The sequence below is a fragment of the Myxocyprinus asiaticus genome, chromosome 43, assembly GCF_019703515.2.
Source record: "Myxocyprinus asiaticus isolate MX2 ecotype Aquarium Trade chromosome 43, UBuf_Myxa_2, whole genome shotgun sequence".
NCBI classification, from domain to species: domain Eukaryota; kingdom Metazoa; phylum Chordata; class Actinopteri; order Cypriniformes; family Catostomidae; genus Myxocyprinus; species Myxocyprinus asiaticus.
In genome coordinates this window covers 10,017,825-10,023,824 of record NC_059386.1, presented here as the reverse complement: position 1 = coordinate 10,023,824, position 6,000 = coordinate 10,017,825, and the positions used below count along the sequence as shown (strand labels likewise).

The 6,000-nt window shown below is 46.1% G+C and overlaps 1 pseudogene; it reads left to right on the top strand.

Annotated features, from left to right (window-relative positions):
• Positions 1–388: 388 nt before the first annotated feature.
• Positions 389–6,000, top strand: part of LOC127433217 (sarcosine dehydrogenase, mitochondrial-like) — an 85,678-nt pseudogene continuing 80,066 nt past the window's right edge.

The window sequence follows — 6,000 nt, the reverse complement described above, 5'->3', positions numbered from 1 at the left end:
ACTTTCAGAGTAGAGGGAGACAGCCGTCTCTCCAGCCCTTCCTGAAGAAAAGACAGCACAGACCCGACGGCATATCTCTGTGTGTCTTCCCCACAGGAAGAACACCAGTTAGCGAAAAGATGCCACTTCAAGGCATACAGCCACCTCATAGAGGGGGCCCTGGCCTGAGTGATCGTGTCTATCACTGCTGGCAGAAGACCTGCTAGGTCGAGGAAGGATCAATACGTGAAAGTACACGTCCTTCAGGTCGATGGCCGTGAACCAATCCTGATGTCGTACTGACACCAGGATGCGCTTCTGCGTTAACATCCTGAACAGAAGCCTTGTTCAGGGCATGCAGGTCCAAGATTGGGCACAATGCTCCCCCTCTCTTGGGCATGATAAAATAATGGCTATAGAAGCCCTTGCACAACTTGGCTACAGGGACAGGCTGTATTGCTCCCTTCACCAGAAGGTTGGCAACTTCCGGCCAAAGGACGGAGGCACCCACACCCTGCACCGTAGTGGAGAGGACGCCACTGAACCGGGGCAGGCATCTGGTGAACTAGATCGCGCAGCCGAGGCAAATCATCCTGATGAGCCACCGTGAGGGGCTGGAGAGCTCTAACCAGGCCTCCAGCCTCTGTGACGGCAGCACCAGGGGGACAACTGGACTTACCGTGCCCATGCAGGGTGGTTCGCGGCAAGGCAGAGTAGGCGCCCACCTGGAAGACAGCCCAGGGGGGACGTGCTGCTCCGCAAGCCCGCAACGGTGGCCGGTGACTGGGGCGGGCGAGTGGCCCCAGAGACCAGCACTCAATGGTGTCGCCAAAAAGCCCCCCTTGGGAGATGGCCGCATCAAGAAAGCAGACTTTCTCGGTGTCACACATCTCCGCAAGGTTGAGCCACAGGTGCCGCTCTTGGACCATAAGCATGGACATCGTCCGCCCCAGGGTGCGTGCCGTGACCTTCATCGCATGTAAGGCGAGGTCGGTTGCAGTGCACAGTTCCTGCATCAGCCCTGGGTCGGTCCTACCCTCATGCAGGTCTTTTAGCCCTTTGGCCTGGTGGACCTGCAGGATGGCCATGGCGTGCAGGGTGGAAGCGGCCTGACCCGCGGCCTTGTAAGCCTTCGTCATTAAAGAGGAAGAGAATTTACAGGCCTTGGAAGGGAGCCTTGGTCGGTTTCCCCAGGTGGCTGTGCCCTGCGGGCATAAATGCACCGCTATGGCGTGCTCTACCTGGGGAAGCTCAACATATCCCTTAGCCGCTCTGCAGTCGAGGGTAGTCAGAGTGGACAAGCCCGCGAAGCATGTACGGGCAGTAAAAGGTGCCTTCCACGACTTCGTTAGCTCCTAGTGCACTTCTGGGAAGAAAGGCACTGGGGCGGGGCGCGGCCATGAGTCGCGCTCCGAGCCCAGAAACCAATCATCCAGCTGCGAATGCTCAGGGCAGGGTGGAGGGTTCCACTTCAGCCCAATGTTCGCAGCCGCCCGGGCAAGCACGGCTCCCATCTCAGTGTCCGACTCATCCTGTGTTCTACCACCCGTGGGCGGGAGCTCAGAAGATTCATCTGCTTCCAATAGCAGAAGCCCACCCTCCGATGCCGAGACCGAAAGCTCATCCTCGTCGCAAGCTGTGAACGTCATATTAAACCCGCCCTGCATCGCTCGACAGCTCGTCCAGACGGAACGAAGAACTCTTTTAGAAGGAAATATACTCTTTCTAATGTACTCTTTCAGCACCTGCAGACTCAGACTGCCAAAGCACCCAGGGGAAACACAGCACTCAACCGTGTGAGGATGACCGCTGATATGCGGCATTAGAATCCAGCTGCGTAGCAAAGAGTGAGAGGACGAACCCACATGCATTTGGCTCGAAAGAAAAAATCTGAATGAGTGATGCATGCCATCTATTTTTATACCCATTTGTCAGAGCCAGGATTTGAACTTGGGTCTCTGGCGCAAGAGTCTTGATTTCCATCATTGAGCCACAGAAGAGAGTTGAATCCAGTAGTCAGACACGTTCTTAAATGAACTCAGAAGAGTTTATTAACAAAAATAGCAAAAAGGGTACAAAAAGTAATTTCTTACTGACAACCACAAAACAGAAAAATCTTTAGTCCAAAAAGGATCCAAAAGGAGGAAAAAACAATCTCCAAAGAACTCAGGAAAAAGACACCAAAAAACAGGAAAAATAAACACAGGGAAAAAACAATCCAAAAGGCTTTCAAAGTTTAGTACTCAGAACTAGAGCAGATTTACGACAGCAACTGGCTAGGAACATCAATAACCAAGCAAAGAAACAAAAGGAAGTGATCAGCTTAAATACACAGCCCAGAATGAGGCACATGTGAAAACAATGGCACTGATTACAAGAGACACAAGATAGACATGAGTACCATAGGGACCTCTAGTGGCCAAAATATAACATTAAAGCAAAAACTCTGACACCCGTATGTCGGGGGCGGAGAGTGACATGCAAATTCCACTGGCCAATTTTCTTTGGCCTTTTCTATTTTAAGCAAAGGTGATTAGGGCTTTCAAGATCGAACCCCTAGTGTCACTACAACGACACAACGTCGAGTGACTGACAGACAGGGAACAGGGAGTTTTTAAGTTCTCTAGGATGTTATTTTTGTATTGTGTAAAAACTGGCCAGCCAGTAACAGTCAAAGTTCATTGGTATTGTGTAGAGACTATTATTCTGTCTTAAATTGAAATTACTCAATAACTGAAAAACCCCACAGCCCAAAAATCTATTAAAGTGAAATAAATACATTCCTAGAATGTTGTTTTATGCAAATCTCATAAAAACTAGTTTAATCCAGGGACAAATTCCAGTATGTATAAGTGCTTATCATTTGCAATCTTTTACAAAACAAATTCAATGCCAATTCAATGTATCAATGAGTCCAGTACCAAAGATGATACCCATTTTATCATTTGTATTTGTGTCATAGCATAGGTTATGGCATAATACCACCTTTGACATTTTTTAGGTGTTTATCCTGTAATCATCATGTTCTAAATATTTGCCTGCAGCAATTAAACATTTCAGTGTAGAATATTATAATATAAGAGCATATGTCAAAACATTTCTAATCCATTTGTGATCTACTCTGATGTAAAACTAACAGATGAGTCTTCACACGTCATTCATTAAATAATAAAAGAATCAAGCATAATTTTTTTTTTATTTTTTCCCAAAACATACAGTAACATATGGGTCGACCCTCAGCCTGATACACAAAGTACAAATCTGTTCTTAGTGGGTAGAGAGTTCACACTAGGGTTACTATTTCTGTTTGGTAGCAGCAACCAGATTTCAATGTGCAGTGTGCATTAAGCCGCACACAACTTCCAGAAAAGCTAAATAATTTATTGTTTTTCGTTCCCTAGTGGATTTATTCATTGGGAAGGTAAGCATTACATGCATTATTCAGGACCAGTGAACTACCTAGTATCTAGACAACATTTTTGTACTGTCTAGGTAGGCAGCACACTAACATCTGGCTGAGTTCGGCATAACATACTTCTCTTACTATTTCTGCCGTGTATAGTAGTATGGTACCTTTAGTATGCTATTCCAAAAAGCCTCTGTTGACGACTCGACCACTTTTAGCATGTTATGGCAAGGAATTCTTTAGCAACAGACAACCAATCATAAACTACCTAAGTGCTTATCTCATTAAATATTCATGCGTTTGGACAGTTGCAGAAACTTGCACGCGTTGCTTGAGTTCCTTATCAATTCAGTCAGAATGCTGCATCATAGCTGATGCTATTAGGCTATCCCCGCATGCGTAGCCAATCTCTGAAACTCTTTAAAATCTCGCCGATTTTAATTGGCAGGTAACGCTTTGTGCTCCGCCTCCCTCACGCGCATATATAACGTAAATAACAGCGGTGCACAGTGCTATCTCTTCAGAATTTTCTCCTTCAGGGTGCCGATAATCTCTCTTGTAATCTGCACAGAAAATTGGATTTTCTTCTACAAAGAATCACCGTCAAGATTTGCTCCTCTCACAGCGGGTGCATCAGAGTTTTCTTCTACCCCCTGCAGTGCTCCGGCGATAGCGGATACTAAACCTTCACCTTTGAACAGCAGTGTTGGAATTTTTCCTTCTGTGGACAGCGGGTGGATGAGACATCTTCACTTCTTCTACCGCATCACAATGCTAGGATTATTGTACGGTCTGTGGGCCTCAACGGATAGTATCCTTTGGATTGTTAATTTAATGGATTGTATTGTATCATTTTCTGTAGGGTGTAGCATAAGCTCTACAGCCTGATTGTGTTTGTGTGGAATTGTCTGTAGACCTCTGAGACAGGATTGTATTGAGGCACAGATATGGGGAAGGGTACAGAAAAATTTCTGCAGCATTGAAGGTCCCAATGAGCACAGTGGCCTCCATCATCCATAAATGGAAGAAGTTTGGAACCACCAGGACTCTTCCTAGAGCTGGCCGCCTGGCCAAACTGAGTGATCGGGGGAGAAGGGCCTTAGTCAGGGAGGTGACCAAGAACCCGATGGTCACTCTGACAGAGCTCCAGCATTTCTCTGTGGAGAGAGGAGAACCTTCCAGAAGAACAACCATCTCTGCAGCACTCCACCAATCAGGCCTGTATGGTAGAGTGGCCAGACGGAACCCGCTCCTCAGTAAAAAGCACATGACAGCCCGCCTGGAGTTTGCCAAAAGGCACCTGAAGGACTCTCAGACCATTAGAAACAAAGATTGAACTCTTTGGACTGAATGGCAAGCGTCTTGTCTGGAGGAAACCAGGCACCGCTCATCACCTGGCCAATACCATCCCTACAGTGAAGCATGGTGGTGGCAGCATCATGCTGTGGGGATGTTTTTCAGCGGCAGGAACTGGGAAACTAGTCAGGATCGAGGGAAAGATGAATGCAGCAATGTACAGAGACATCCTTGATGAAAACCTGCTCCAGAGCGCTCTGGACCTCAGATTGGGGTGAAGGTTCATCTTCCAACAGGACAGTGACCCTAAGCACACAGCCAAGATAACAAAGGAGTGGCTCCGGGACAACTCTGTGAATGTCCTTGAGTGGCCCAGCCAGAGCCCAGACTTGAACCCGATTGAACATCTCTGGAGAGATCTGAAAATGGCTGTGCACCAACGCTCCCCATCCAACCTGATGGAGCTTGAGAGGTCCTGCAAAGAAGAATGGGAGAAACTGCCCAAAAATAGGTGTGCCAAGCTTGTAGCATCATACTCAAAAAGACTTGAGGCTGTAATTGGTGCCAAAGGTGCTTCAACAAAGTACTGAGCAAAGGCTGTGAATACTTATGCACATGTGATTTTTTTCGTTTTTTATTTTTAATAAATTTGCAAAGATTTCAAACAAACTTCTTTCACGTTGTCATTATGGGGTATTGTTTGTAGAAGTTTGAGGAAAATAATTAATTTAATCCATTTTGGAATAAGGCTGTAGCATAACAAAATGTGGAAAAAGTGAAGCGCTGTGAATACTTTCCGGATGCATTGTACTTTACACTGCGTGCCTAATTATTAGGCAAGTGAGTATTCTGATCTTATCATTATTTCCATGCACATTTTCCAACGCCAAACCATATAAACTTGAATGCTTATTGGATTCAATCATTTTCAGGTGGTATGTATTTGTGTAATGAGGGAGGGTGTGGCGAAAGTGACTAACACCTTATATCAAGGTGCGCATAATTATTAGGCAGCTTCATTACCTCAGGTAAAATGGGCCAAAAAAGAGAGTTAACTGACACTGAAAAGTCAAATATTGTAAAATGCCTTTCAGACGGATGCATCACTCTTGAAATAGCTAAACTATTGAGGCGTGACCACCGGACAATCAAATGTTTTGTTGCGAGAAGTCAACTGGGGCGCAAAAAACACATGGAGAAGAAAAGGTGCAAATTAACTGACTTGAGTTGAGAATAATTAAGCATGAAGCTACCAGGAACCCATTATCCTCCAATGCTACCATATTCCAGAACTGCAACCTACCTGGAGTGTCCAGAAG